The sequence below is a fragment of the Budorcas taxicolor genome, chromosome X (assembly GCF_023091745.1).
Source record: "Budorcas taxicolor isolate Tak-1 chromosome X, Takin1.1, whole genome shotgun sequence".
In the NCBI taxonomy this organism is placed as follows: Eukaryota; Metazoa; Chordata; class Mammalia; order Artiodactyla; family Bovidae; genus Budorcas; species Budorcas taxicolor.
In genome coordinates this window covers 102281386-102297635 of record NC_068935.1, presented here as the reverse complement: position 1 = coordinate 102297635, position 16250 = coordinate 102281386, and the positions used below count along the sequence as shown (strand labels likewise).

General features: G+C 37.2%; 1 protein-coding gene across 1 annotated transcript in view; it reads right to left on the bottom strand.

Moving 5' to 3' along the window:
* The window catches only part of CASK (calcium/calmodulin dependent serine protein kinase), a 377556-nt gene that overhangs the window by 215220 nt on the left and 146086 nt on the right, over positions 1-16250 (bottom strand). The window lies entirely within an intron of this gene.

Sequence of the window (16250 nt, the reverse complement as noted above, 5' to 3'; positions counted from 1 at the left end):
TCTGCAAGCAATAAATGCTGGAGAGGGAGTGGAGAAAAGGGAACCCTCCTACACTGTTGGTGGGAATGCAAACTAGTACAGCCACTATGGAGAACAGTGTGGAGATTCCTTAAAAAATTGCAAATAGAACTACCTTATGACCCAGCAATCCCACTGCTGGGCATACACACCAAGGAAACCAGAATTGAAAGAGACACATGTACCCCAATGTTCATCGCAGCACTGTTTATAATAGCCAGGACATGGAAACAACCTAGATGTCCATAAGCAGATGAATGGATAAGAAAGCTGTGGTACATATACACAATGGAGTATTACTCAGCCGTTAAAAAGAATTCATTTGAATCAGTTCTGATGAGATGGATGAAACTGGAGCCCATTATACAGAGTGAAGCAAGCCAGACAGAAAAACACCAATACAGTATACTAACACATATATATGGAATTTAGAAAGATGGCAATGACGACCCTGTATGCAAGACAGCAAAAAAGACACAGATGTGTATAACGGACTTTTGGACTCAGAGGGAGAGGGAGAGGGTGGGATGATTTGGGAGAATGGCATTCTAACATGTATACTATCATGTAAGAATCGAATCGCCAGTCTATGTCTGACGCAGGATACAGCATGCTTGGGGCTGGTGCATGGGGATGACCCAGAGAGATGTTATGGGGAGGAAGGTGGGAGGGGGTTTCATGTTTGGGAACGCATGTAAGAATTAGAGATTTTAAAATTAAAAAAAAAAAATAATAAAGAGCCTTGGCTCCTTTCATGGGAGAATGTATTTAGAAATGAAGATTTGGATGTGGGTTTGCTCATTACTATGGCAGTGTCACAGTTCTAGGCCCTTTCAGTGGCAGAGATGTATGTATGTGTACTAACCCATGCACATGTATCTATATTTATTTCTGTATCTGTACTCACATGCATATGAGTACATGTATGTATACACATAGACACATATATGTAAACATTCATGTGTGTAAACATGTTAAATATATGTACATGCTAAATATGATGTCATTCTCCAACTCTAATCACTCTAGTCTTCAATCTTATTTGTAATTTCTTTCCCTAACAGAATCTTAAACTTCTGCATATTTAAAAATTCAATACAGAATGGATTATTACTCAGCCATTAAAAAGAAGACATTTCAATCAGTTCTAATGAGGTGGATGAAACTGGAGCCTATGATACAGAGTGAAGTAAGCCAGAAAGAAAAACACCAATACAGTATACTAACGCATATATATGGAATTTAGAAAGATGGTAACGATAACCCTGTATGAGACACAGCAAAAGAGACACAGATGTATAGAACAGTCTTTTGGACTCTGTGGGAGAGGGGGAGGGTGGGATGATTTGGGAGAATGGCATTGAAACATGTACATTATCATATGTGAAACAGATCGCCAATCCAGGTTCGATGCAGGATACAGGATGCTCAGGGCTGGTGCACTGGGATGACCCAGAGGGATGGGATGGGGAGGGAGGTGGGAGGGGGGTTCAGGATGGGGAACACATGCACACCCGTGTCGGATTCATGTCAATGTATGGCAAAACCACCACAGTATTGTAAAGTAATTAGCCTCCAATTAAAATGAATAAATTCATATTAAAAAATAAAAAGTCAATATACAAAAAGGTGCAGAAATGTAAAACAAAATTAAACAGGCAAATTTTGGGAAAATATCTGCAAATGCATGAAAAAGATAAATATCCTTAGTAAATAAGGAATTCTTACAAAATGGCAAAAAAAAAACTAAAGAAAGCAAACATGAAAAAGAAATGGGTAAACATACTTCTAAAATATTTGACCATATTAGTAATAAAATTAAGGCAAACGAAACCAAAATGTCATTGTGACCTACCAAAATGTAAACATGGTTGCTTTCATTTATCACTGGCTTGAATATAAACTGGTACAATCCTTATGAACAATAACGTGACACTATGTAAAAGGAGTTTTAACTCTATTGGCTACACTTCTGATAGGTGATGTCTCTGAATGAAGACAATAGAAAAGCTGGATTAAAAAGTTCCTGAAAACATCAAAGTACTAATCAAATTGTCAGGAATAGTGGCTAAAATCTAAGAGTGGGAACTAAGAGAGGAAAACCAAGGATCAAAGTCCTTCTCTTGCCCTGGGGACATTTGCTTATACAGAAGATCTCTAATGGAAAACAAGTCAGAGTTCAGGGGAACATCATAAACTATTCTCCAACATCATGTGAAATGCCAGACTGAATGAAGCACATTCTGGAATCAAGACTGCAGGGAGAAATATCAATAACCTCAGACATGCAGATGACACCACCCTTATGGCTGAAAGCAAAGAGGAACTAAAGAGCCTCTAGATGAAAGTGAAAGAAGAGAGTGAAAAGCTGGCTTAAAACTTAACATCAAAACACTAAGATCACGGCATCCGGTCCCATTACTTCATGGCAAATAGGTGGGGAAACAATGGAACACTGAGAGACTTTATTTTTTTTTGGCTCCAAAATCACTGTGGGTGGTGACTGCAGCCATGAAATTAAAAGATGCTTGCTCCTTGGAAGAAAAGCTATGACAAACCTAGACAACATATCAAAAAGCAGAGATGTTACTTTGCTGACAAAGGTCCATCTAGTTAAAGCTATGGTTTTTACAGTAGTCATGTATGGATGTGAGTGTTGGATCATAAAGAAAGCCAAGCGCCGAAGAACTGATGCTTTTGAACTGTGGTGCTGGAGACTCCTGAGGGTCCCTTGAACTGCAAGATCACACCAGTCAATTCTAAAGGAAACCAGTCCTGAATATTCACTGGAAGGACTGATGCTGAAGCTGAAGTTCCAATACTATGGCCACCTGATGTGCAGAACTGACTCACTGGAAAAGACCCTGAGCTGGGAAAGATTGAAGGCAGGAGGAGTAGGGGATGGCAGAGGATGAGATGGCTGGATGGCATCACCAACTCGATGGATATGAGTTTGAGCAAGCTCCAGGAGTTAGTGATGGACAGGGAAGCCTGGTGTGCTGCAGTCCATGGGGTCACAAAGAGACGAACACGACTGAGCAACTGAAATGAACTCTCCAACACTGAGCTAGGACCCTAAAGAGCTAGCATGAACTGGAAGTGATCAGTGCCTTCACGTACTTGCAATCCCTCTTTACCATTGATTGGCCCTGAAAATCTAAGCCTTGAACCTTGATTAAGGTAGTCCCAGACTGCTAGTGCTTAAATGTGCCAGTAGAAGGGAATTAAAGTTCTCTCTAGAGGAAGAAAGCATCATTCAATGCCAAAAACTTTCAAAATAATTTCTAGCCCACAGTCAAAATGAACCAGGTATATAAAGGGGTAAGATATCTTGATCAAGAACCAGCAAAACTGACAGACAATAATGATGAATAGGGATTTTATATACAGAGATTATCCTACATAGATTACTGAATAAGGAAACCTACTAGGTCTCATAATATAAAAGTTGAGCTTGAATATTTTTTTGAAAAAAAGAGAAAATATATAGATTTTAAAAAGGAAAACACAAAATTCAGAAAAGAAGGTAGAAGATATAGAGAATACTATAAGGTATACCTATATCTATACTTAATTGGGTCACAAACGTGATGAGAGAAAGAAAAAGGCAAAGGTAGTATTTGAAGAGATAATGGCTGAGAATATTCTCTAACCATAAACAATATCAATACACCTATTCAAGAGACCTAAAAACCTAAGGCAGGATTAAAACACATGCACACACACACCCACATCACAGAAAAAACTATAGAAAACAAAAGATGAAGAAAACATTCTTTCAATAACCTTAAAAATAAAGACTACCCTCAGAGAGAAGAGACAGAGTGCTAGCTGAATTCTTAATATCAATGGAAGCTAGAAAACAGTAGAATCATATATAATGGAAAGAAAACATCAACCTAGAATTCTCTACCCAGTGGATATCCCTCAACACTAAAGGGAATCTAAAGAAATTCTGAAACTAACAAAAATGGAGTTTGCACTTAGCAGACTGACACACAAAAAAATGAATCCAGGTAAAACTTTAGAGATGCTGAAAGAATAAATAACAAAGAAAGGATTAGTGTGTAGGTAAATCTAAATGAATAACAACAATAATAATATAATTTGGAGTGATGTAAATACATGCAACTTACACATTTATATACGCAAATATCCTATAAGTCAAGGGTTGCATTATATGGAATTAATGTGCTATACAGTGCTTATATTGTTCAGGAAGACAATAACGACATTAACATTAGGATTTGATGAATTAGGGAGGCATTTCTGGGGTATACACTCAGATAACAGCAAAGGGTACTTAAACTTCTGAATTAATAGAAGAAAAAATGAAATAACAAAATGTATTCAACTGATTCAAATAAATCAGGGAAGGTGAAGAAATATGTAATAGTTGGTATAAACAGAAAGCACATAAGAAGACCATAATGTCAATCAAAATATACTAAAATTAAATGTAAAAGAAATAAATGCTCTAATTAAAAAATGAAGATTCAGAGTCTAGAATAAAAAAACAACTATATTCCTTTAATGAGAGACACATGTAAAACCCAAGGATACAAAAAGTTTGAAATTTTAAAAAGGAAATAAATTCTAGAAAATTAAATCCAAAGTAGAAGGACAGAAAAAACAACAAATAGAAATTACTGAAATAGAAAATAAACACACAGTAAAAAGGAATTACAGAGCTAAAAGTCACTGATTAAAAGACTAATAAAATGGGTAAATATCTGGCCAGGCTGAGAAAGAAAAAGAAAAGGTGTAAATTACTAGCATTAAGAATGAAAAAGACCCTGTAGAGATATTATGAACCACTTTATGATAAAATTATTTAAAGTTTAGATAAAATGCACTCATTCCTAGCAAAATACAATTCTTCAAGGGAGAAAGATTAATAAACAAAAACCCAAATATTCCTATAAATATTTAAAGAATTGAATCAGACACGAAAACCCTTCTCATAAGAAAGTCTGGCCTGGATGGGTTTATAGGTAAGTTCTACCACTCACAAACAAAAAACAGAGACGACTACTCAATTCATTTTATGAGACTAGCGTAATCTAGATATAAAAATCTGATACAGATAGTACAAGAAAATTATAGTACAATCTTCCCACAAATATTGATGTAAAAAGTCTAAACAAAATACAAGCAAACCAAATCTAACAATAAAAAGGATTACATGGATTATAAATCAACACCAAGTGTGGTTAGTGAAAAAATCAATGAAATTCATTGCATTAGCAGAGTAAAGAAAACCATATGATCACTTCAATATACACAGAAGAAAAAGAATTTGATAAAATTCACCATCCATTTATGCCTAGCAAACCCTAAGATCAGAAATGAACAAAGATTTGCTATCATTATTCTGGATATTTTATCCACTGCAGTAAAGGCTAGAGAAAGAATCCTCTCCATACACAGATGATCAAGTATGCAGAAAATCCACACAGTTCTATAAATTATTAGAAATGATGAAGCTTGATGAATAGAAGGAATATAATGTCAATATAAGGAAGGAGAGTAAGAGAGAGAGAAAGGGGGAGGGAAGGAGGGAGAGAGACTGATCTACATTTAAAAGCAAATACCTAAGAATCTAACAAAAGATGTATATAACTTCTATGAAGAAAAGTATAAAACTTTATTGAAAGACATTAAGGATCTAAATAAACGGGAAGACAGACACTATATTCATAAATTGGAAGACTCAATAATAAATCTGTCAATTATTCTCAAGCTGCTATAAAGATTTGACATAAAAATTTAAGGCAAAATCTCAACAGTTTTTTAAGTGTGCATGTGTATAAATTGACAACTTGATTCTAAAATGGAAATGGAAAATGCAGAGACAAGTACAGCTCTTAAGAAATGTCTAAAGAAGAACAAAGTGGAAAGCCCTGCTCTACAAGTAACCAGGACTTATTGTAAACCTAAGACATTGTACTCGCAGTGCAATGCTAGGCAAATAGGCCAAGAGACCAGAATAGAGCCTAGAACAATTGCACATATATAGATGCCTGATTTATGGCAAAAGTGGTACTACAGAGCAGTCTTTTCAGTAATTGTGCTGAGACTATTGACTATCCATATGGAAAAAAATGAAACTAGACTGCTACCTTACGGTGTACCCCAAATCAATTCCAGGTGGATAGGAAAACATAACAGAATATCTTCATAATCTCAGGGGAGTAAATAATTTCTTAAACAAGATACAAAAACACTGGCCATAAAATTTTAAAATGATAAATTAGACTATATTAAAATCACAAACTTCTGTTAATCAAAAGATATCATTACAAGAATGGCAATTTAGGGAAGAATATTCAGGAAGATTACCAGTGGTCATGTACAGTTGTGAGAGCTGGACCATAAAGAAGGCAGAGCACCCAAGAATTGATGCCTTCGAACTGTGGTGCTGAAGAAGACTCCTGAGAGTCCCTTGGACAGCAAGGAGATCAAACTAGTCAATCTTAAGGTAAATCAAACTTGAATACTTATTGGAAGGACTGATGCTGAAGCTGAAGCTCCAGTATTTTGGTCACCAATATTTTGGATGCGAACAGCTGACTCATTGGAAAAGTCCCTGATGCTGGGAAAGATTGAGGGCAGAAGGAGAAGAGGCCATCAGAGGACGAGGTGGCTGAATGGCATCACTGATGCAATGGACATGAACTTTGGTAAACTCTGGGAGATGGTGAGGGACAGGGAGGCCTGGTGTGTTGCAGTTCATGGGGTTGCAAAGAGTCACACGACTGGGCGACTGAACAATCAGGAAGAACTACAAGGAGATTCTACTACACACCAATTGGCTAAAATTGGGATGTATATAGAGAGTAACATGGAAACATACATTACTATATGTAAAATAGATCCAATGGGAATTTGCTGTTTGACTCAGGGAACTCAAACTAGGGCTCGGTAACAACCTAGAGGGGTGGAATGGGGAGGTGGAGGGATGTTTAAGTGGGAGGGGACATAAGTAAACCTATGCCTGATTCATGTTGATGTTTGGTAGAAACCAACAAAACACTATAAAGCAATTATCCTTCAATTAAAAATAAATTTAAAAATTCCAACAATGCCAAGTATTAGCAAAGGTGTGTAGCATAGGTAATAATTAATCGTGAGAATAAAAGGAAGGCATAAATTAGCAAATAAGGACTAAAAACAGTATTTTAAACATGGGGCAGTGCCAGGAAAACTAGGACTTGGATCACCTTAGGGAGGCATATACCACTGGTAAAGGGTCAGTTCACACATCTACTTTAGAAAATAGCCTGATGTTATCTAGGAAAACTGAAGTTATAGCAATATAAACTCTGAAACCTATTAACTCCTACTCCTAGGTCTACACCCTATATGAATGTTTACTTAGGTGCACTAGGATACAGGTACAAGATTGTTTGCATTATTGTTCAACATAGCCAAATCTGGAAACAACTCAAATACACATTAACATTTACATGAATAAATAAACGTGTGAATGTTTGTTCACTAACACTATACAGCACTATAGCAACAAAGTAACAGAGGTCAAACTAACCTGGATAAATCTCACAGACTCAAAAAGAATGTCTACTGTATGATTCTACGTAAATAAAGATTTCAAAAGGTAGATAACACTGAATTACACTATTCAGGGATACCTATTTAGATGGTATAGAAAGAAAAAACATGGAAGTTAAGTCTAGATTAATGTTAATTGTGAGAGAGGTAGGGGGTTGCAGTCAGAAAGGGGAATTTGAGGGCTGTTGAAGTGCTGGCAGTTTTAAAACTTCTTGACCTGGGTTGCAGCTACATGGTTCCTTACTTTACAATAATTCTTTATGCTTGTATAGTGCTGTGTATGCATTTTTCTAAATGTAATACATTCAATTAAAAAAGGTTACATCTATGTGTGATAGAGGTGTTTGTATACATTCATATACTAATTCTAATATCTAGGAATTCTACTTCTAAAAACTCATTTTGAGGAAATAAGGCAATCAGGGTGTGTGTGCAAGTAATTAAGTACAAGAACATGATTAATTATAACATTACTTCTAATACAGAAAAACAGAAAACAGTGTAAATGTCCGACTTTAGAGGAAATTTAAGTATAGCACATGCATATATAGTTCAGACATCTTGATGTAGCCATTAAAATGTTATATGTAAAAAAGTATTTAATCGTATAATGTGCATACATGCTCAGGTGTGTCTGACTCTTTGCGACCCCATGGACTGTAGCCCACCAGGCTCCTCTGTCCATGGGATTTTCCAGGCAAGAATACTGGAGTGGGTTGCCATTTCCTTCTCCAGGGGATCTTCCCAACCCAGGGAGTGAACCCACGGCTCCTGCATCTCCTGCACTGGCAGGAGGATTCTTTACCACTGGGAAGCCCTATTTACTCGTATAGCAAAATGCTTAAAATTATTAAGTTAAAAGAACCAGGATACAAAATTGTATGTATAAATGATCTCAACTTAGTGCAACTGTGATCATGGGTATACATAGAAGGAAATGTTTTTGAAATGCTCACTGTGACTACCTTTTGCAAATGGTATTATTTTTATCATTATAATTTTCCATAATCTAAATTTGTACAAAGGATATGTATTACACTAAAAAAAACTTATAAATTTTCATTTTAAATGAACTACTTCTTTTAAAAAACAAAGTTAACTGAACTTTCTTATTTTATATATACACAAATTTATTCAAAGTTATTTCATACACAAAAAAATTACCAGAGTAACAATTTCAAATGCATTTCTAAGATAGTAGGCATCAGAATGCAGTTTGTTTCCTAAAGTATTCGAAGCTTAACATCTATTCTACACTGTGACATCTTGATCTAGGATTTGTTTTATACAGAAATTGGGACACCTTCATTTTTCCCCCCAAGAGATGTCAAAATCATATAGTAACTACAGTTAATAGTTTTTTTTTTTTAAAAAAAAACAATCCAAACTTTGCAATTATCTTTATAGGTAATTATATTTTGTTTTCAGATCCAGGAGTTTATTAACTCAAATCCTTCTTATGTTGTTCTCTATTATTGTGTGGAAAAGAGTTAACATAGAAGGCCTAACTATTATCTCTCAAAAGGCTTGCAAGGCATACCTCCAAGGTCAGCTCTTGATTGGCATATGCGAACTTGGATGGGTTCTGCCCCTCCTAAATGAAAAGAGTGGCTCACTGTGTCTAAACTGCTTGTGCAAACAATATGATTTATCCTGAACACCTGCTTTCTTTCTGGGAGTCTGGAATTCACTATGCTCCAGGCAGAGGGTGTTTACATGACAAGCCCCTGACAAAAACCCTGGGTGCTGAGTCTCTAATGAGCTTCCCTGGTGGACAACATCTCACATGTGCTGTCACAGCTGCTGGCTGGCAGAAGACCCTTGAAAGCGTGTGCCTTGCTGCCCCCGGACTACAATCCATGCACCTTGTCCTTTTGCCAATTGTGCTTTATACTCTTCAGCTAGTAATAAATCATAGCTGTGAATATGACTATATGCTGAGTCCTAGGAGTCCTCTTAGTGTTAGTAGCTCAGTCATGTCCAACTCTTTGCAACCTCATGGACAGTTACCAGGCTCCACTGTCCATGGAATTCTCCAGGCAAGAATACTGGAGTGGGTTACCACTTCCTTCTCCAGGAAAGAGTCCTCTTAGTAGGTCATCAAATTTGGGAGTGGTCTTGGGGATCCCTGACACATAGTTCTTAAAACTAAAACACAATTAAACATCTAATATAGTGGTAAGTCAACAGAAATGTTTAACACTGAGCACTTCCCTGGTGGCTCAGACGGTAAACAGTCCGCCTGCAGTGCAGGAGATGTGGGTTCGATCCCTGGGTCGGGAAGATCCCCTGGAGAAGGAAATGGCAACCCACTCCAGTATTATTGTCTGGGAAATCCCATGGACAGAGAAGTCTGGTGGGTGACAGTCCAGTGGGTGGTAAAGAATCGGACATGACTGAGCAACTAACACACAGTTCCAAATGTTATGTGCAGCTTGGATGGGATCGGGGTTTGGGGGAGAATGGATACATGTATATGTATGGCTGAGTCCCTTTGCTGTCCACCTGAAACTATCACAACATTGTTTGCTAATTGGCTATACCGCAATACAAAATAAAAAGTTTATTTTTATCCCTGCCACAGTCCTGGCCCTGCCGAAATCCCATCAATAAAAGCATATCACAGGGAAAAAAAAAGTTTTAAAAATAAAAAAATGAAGAAGCACTACATCATAAAAAAAGAGAAAGAGATGTTTACTTTTAAAAAGTTTATGACACAGATATTTTCTTCTTGTTCTAACTAGCATTTACCAAAGACCTACACAGTTGCCTGGGCTTCCCTGGTGGCTCAGATGGTAAAGAATCTGCCTGCAGTACAGGAGACCCAGGTTTAATCCCTGGGTCGGAAAGATTCCCTGGAGAAGGAAATGGCAACCCACTCCAGTACTGTTGCCTGAAGAATCCCATGGACAGAAGAGACAAGAGGGTTACAGTCCAAGGGGTGGCAAAGAGTCAGACACGAGTGAAGTGACTTAGCAAACACACACACACACAGAGAGAGTCACCCAATTAGGTCCTTTCATGTATCTTAGATTATTAAATTACCAGAAGTATCAAGTTTCTAACGTTTACTAGGACCAAACTATTTCCCAACCGTTTCCTATTACCCAGCACTTCAAGAGGCATTCAATAAATATTTGCTCAATGAATGAAGAGTAATTTCTATCATTACACATAAAACCAAAAAATCAAAATAGATAAAACTAGCTGTAAAAATATGTACAAATTTTCATATAAATTAAAATGTTACATCCAGATTTTTCTTGCCTGATATGAAACAAGTATTTCTCTTAAGTGGCAAATTTGCTGGTAAGTAGTAATCAGTTCTACTCTATCGGTATAAATGACTTCCACAAACATTCCCTTCTCTGAGCATAAATACCAGACTAAAAATAAAATTTTAACAATAAAATTAAATAAAAGGACTTTTAGGCTACCTCCTTTGTGAACTTCAAAAATACAAACACTTAATATTATTTTAAAAGATACAAACTATTGTCTCCATGTCAGATGTGTTTTAAATCCGTTTTTAATTACTGTAAGTCTCCCTGTGGTATATGTAATCATTCTATAATAAGGTAATTAAAATTTCTTGGCCAGCCAATTTAGGATTTACAGCTTAACTCAAGTATCAGATGCTACTAAACATAAGCCCTGATGTGTGACTTAGAAATAAACGTTTAATTTTTGGGGGGAAAGGAACAATATTTATTTACTCATTTTTTAACTTTTTATTTTATATCGGGATATAACCGATTAACAATGTTGTGATAGTTTCAGGTGAACAGCGAAGGGACTCAGCCACACATACACATTTAATTTTAAGGTGGGGGGGGTGGCATGACACAGCCCTGTCTTCAAAGCTGAACCTATGTTTTAAAATGTTTATTTTGCTGAAAACAATTGCAAACTGCTACAGGCAAGTTCTAACTTAACTGTAGTCTGGAACTCATGGATATAGTGTAAACACATGCAGATTTCTAACAAACTACTGTGTGTGTTGGGGATAATGACAACATGGTCTCTGAATAGTATTACCCTTACTTTAAAAGTCAATCATCTCTTGACCTCTCGCTTCAGGACCCACATTTGTTGACACTGAATATCTAGGGGGTGGGGCGTGGTAATCCTGGTTTAACAAGCTCTACTCAGGATTTTCCAATGCCAAAGTTTGAAATCTACTGCTCTAATCTTTTCCAGCAGTGAAATTCTGGTTCTGTCTCTGTATTTAAGTATGCTTCAGTCTTATAAATAAATCATTTATATCAACTAGTTCTAAGGATTTGCTAACTTGAGAAGCAACAAGATTGAGCCATGTAATGTTGTGACTTCAGTTTAGGGGAAAAAAGGGGAGAGTTGGTTATAGACAGTCTGTGGCAAACAAAGATATGGATACCATACCTAGAAAGTCACCAGTAACCCAAATATATTTGCTTGCTCTAGCCTTTTCTCCATCAAAATTATCAGAACTATTTCCAAGTAGCCAACAAATAGCAAAGTCAACTGACCTTATTTCATTTGCTTTCTCTTTCTCTGTCTACTCTGTATCAGTGTCATGTCAGAAAACTGGAAAAGATCTAGATAACCCATAACCTGAGCAAAGAGACCTGAATACTAAGGGTCATCAGATCTATTGCCAGAAAAATTCTAGTGTAGCCCTGTCTATAACACATAGTAGCTATGTGAGCAATCTCTTATCTAGCCAGTAGGTGGAGGCACGCACAAACTTATGCTTTGCTCTTTGATCCACAGGACTTTAAATCTTATAGTAATGAATGGTTTGGGTTTGTTCATTTGTTTTAAACTGAGGGGATCAAAGGGAATGCAAAAAACAGGGCAAAGATGACTGTTGAGGTGAATTTATAAAAAAAGAATGATACAAAAGAACAATTTTATATTTCTATTTTGTTTCTAGCCCTTCTGAGAAATAACTAAGTTATTTTAACTGTGAACTTATAATTTACTTCCAGATCCCTAGGGCTAATAGAACAATTCTAAATTGAGAAACAGATCCTTTAAAAATTCATGTTCAATCAAGGAAAGCAACATTAACTGAATATGACATGATACTAAGGAGTTGTTGAGTCTGCTAGATATGATAATAGTGTTTTATACATACACAGAGACACACAAATAGAGTCCTTATCTATAAATACAAACAGAGTATTTATAGGTGAAATGATATTTAGAAATTGCCAAGAAAAAAAGACAACAGTAAAGGATAGACAGAATAAGAATGGCAAAATATTGATAACTACTGAAGCCCAGTGACAGGCACACAGAGGTTCCTTATATTATTTCCTTTCTATTTGAAAACTTCCAAAATAAAAGGTTAAAAACTAGGAAGCTATATTCTAGTTATTTGGCTTAACAGTGACATTATGTGGCTGGTAACTATGTAACTTCAATGAGGTCTTGTTCTTAATGCATAGCCATCTAATCACAACTGAATCATACAAAATATAGCTATATAAAATCCCATATAATTCAACATTGTGAAACTAAAACTAACCTGTTAAATCCACGGGAAACAATACTTTATCATTGTAGAGCAAGTCACCATCTTATAAGGTGAATGAACACTGATCTCTCATCTAGTTTTCATAATCTTATGAAGATTTTAAAAAGACTTGGTCAAAGTCACAGAATTAGGTAAAATGATGGAGGTGGGATACTAACCAAAGTTTTATGACACCAAGGGCCATCTTCTCTGTACTATACTGTCGCTTAGACCCCTTTGAAACAGATAGCAAATGTGAAATTTAGGTGAATTTTACAATTTTGCTTTCTGTGCTTGCTACTTTATAGTAAATGGCAAAATCTGTTGTCTAGTTTTCTTAGTGAATAAAAGAGTACGGACAGAAACAAATTTCTTGAATAAAGAATAAAATAAAAAAGAGAATTACAATATGTTAAAATTGGAAGGGACGTTAAAGCCCCTATGTAGTCCAAAATTAAAACCTTTTCTTCAGGACACCTGGATGGATCCAGGTTTAGCTTGAGCATTTCTAGTGAGGAATGGCAGACTCAGTGAAATAGCTGCTTCATTCATGGAATTAGTCTAATCATTAAAGAGGGCTTTCTTGCTTACAGGTGGAATCTACCTGCCACCTATTGATTCTAGTTATAATTCCTCACCCTACACTGAATAATCACAGAATCCTCTTATACTTGATGATCTTTCAAAGCACTAAAGACATCCATTATGATCCAGTACGGTTTTATGATCTGGGGACTCTTTTTGCAGTAAAATAAAAATGAATAGATTCCTGGGTAACTAAATTTTTTTAGTCTTTTCAATAGCTCTTCCAGGCCAAATGGTCCTCAAAGTGGGGCTTAGGTATTTCTGGGAGTACTCAAAGCGTTTTCAGGGGACACACATATCAGGATATTTTTAAGTCATTTAAGCCAAATAGGAAAAGGAGTACATCAGGGCTGTATACTGTCAGTCACCCTGCTTATTTAACTTATATGCAGAGTACATCATGAGAAATGCTGGGCTGGAAGAAGCACAAGTGGGAATCAAGATTGCTGGGAGAAGTATCAATAACCTCAGATATGCAGATGACACCACCCTTATGGCAGAAAGTAAAGAGGAACTAAAAAGCCTCTTGATGAAAGTGAAAGTAGAGAGTGAAAAAGTTGGCTTAAAGCTCAACATTCAGAAAACGAAGTTCATGGCATCTGGTCCCATCACTTCATGGGAAATAGATGGGCAAACAGTGGAAACAGTGTCAGACTTTATTTTTGGGGGCTCCCAAATCACTGCAGATGGTTACTGCAGCCATGAAATTAAAAGACGCTTACTCCTTGGAAGGAAAGTTATGACCAACTTAGATAGCATATTCAAAAGCAGAGACATTACTTTGCCAATAAAGGTCCGTCTAGTCAAGGCTATGGTTTTCCCTCTGGTTATGTATGGATGTGAGAGTTGGACTGTGAAGAAAGCTGAGTGCTGAAAAATTGATGCTTTTGAACTGTGGTGTTGGAGAAGACCCTTGAGAGTTCCTTGGACTGCAAGGAGATCCAACCTGTCCATCCTAAAGGAGACCAGTCCTGGGTGTTCACTGGAAGGACTGATGCTAAAGCTGAAATTCCAGTACTTTGGCCACCTCATGCGAAGAGTTGACTTATTGGAAAAGACTCTGATGCTGGGAGGGATTGGGGGCAGGAGGAGAAGGGGACGACAGAGGATGAGATGGCTGGATGGCATCACTGACTCGATGGATGTGAGTCTGAGTGAACTCCGGGAGATGGTGATGAACAGGGAGGCCTGGCGTGCTGCGATTCATGGGGTCACAAAGAGTCGTACACGACTGAGTGACTGAACTGAACTGAACTGAAGCCATAGTTACATTTGCCATGATCGGGTCTGTCTGAAAACAAGCCTGTGGTCTGCTGATTTTCCTTTTGTGTCTCCACTCAGAAGCACCCATCTCAAAGACCAACCACTTACCTGGGCTGAAAAACCTGCCTAACTTCAAAGAGACAATTAGGGAACGCAAAGCTTGTGATCTGTGAGAGCAAAACTGCTTTGGAAAGGACGGGGAGAGCCACCTTATTTCATCCAGGCAATATATTCACGGCAAAGCCTTATCTAGTTTAGAATTAGACATCAATAGTAAGATATCTGGCTGTCACAGTGATGTCTATCAACACTTTAACTTTATTTGAAAAATGAAGTCTGATTTGTTCTTCTGAGAGAAACTGAGCCTGATTTGGGTGATGAGTTTGACGATGATGGCTAGCTCTGCCATTTCGGTCACAGAGCAGACATTTTCCATACATTGAATGAGCTAAAGGTATAGTGCCAGGGTTTTGAAGAGAACGCATTTTTTAAAAACATGCAATTGACTAAGAATTGCATCCTCACAATAAAAGTTTTTAATCAACTGAAAGCTATGTCTGGAAGCACATAGTTTTCAAACATCTTTTAGCAGGTTTGCCAACAAAAACTTCGCAGGCTGTGTCACTATGATGGAATTTCTAGGCTCTTTCCCACTCAGGCGATCCCATTCCAGAAGCATGCCAGTGTCTTGCTTATTAGGAACACTCTAGGGAGAATGGGCAATATACTGATATAACACACTGGGGCTGGGGCTTGGTTCTGCATAGCATATACATCTACTTAATGTACCCAAAGCTTCCATCCAGGGCTTTTTAAAGCTGTTGCAACAACTAACTAAACTGCTGACATCTTTTTCACATAAGCAGTTACACCTAAATTCACAGTGATCTTGCACTTATATACGTGAATGAATGAGTTTATATTAATTGGTCTTAAATTTCACCTTCTTTGTTTTAGCTTCTTTGCTATGACCTTGTAAAATAGTTTAAAATTTGGTCTAGATATTCACTTGATTAGCTAGCTCCTGGAGAGGGCAGCTTCTGACAAAGCTTCCAGTGATCACCACCTCCAGGTCTTCACAACCTGGTGTAATCCTCTCCTGTTGGGTGTGGACTGGATCTAGTGAGTTATTTCTAACCAATAGACTATGGCAGAAGTGATGGTGTGTGATTTCAGAGAGAAGGTTACAAAACTGACTTCTGTCTGCTTCCTACTTTTGTGGTCTTGCTTGTTGACTGACCCTGATGAAGCCAGCTGCCATGGAACCACTCTAGGGAGAAACCCAGTGATGAGGAACCTAGGGAGGCCTTGG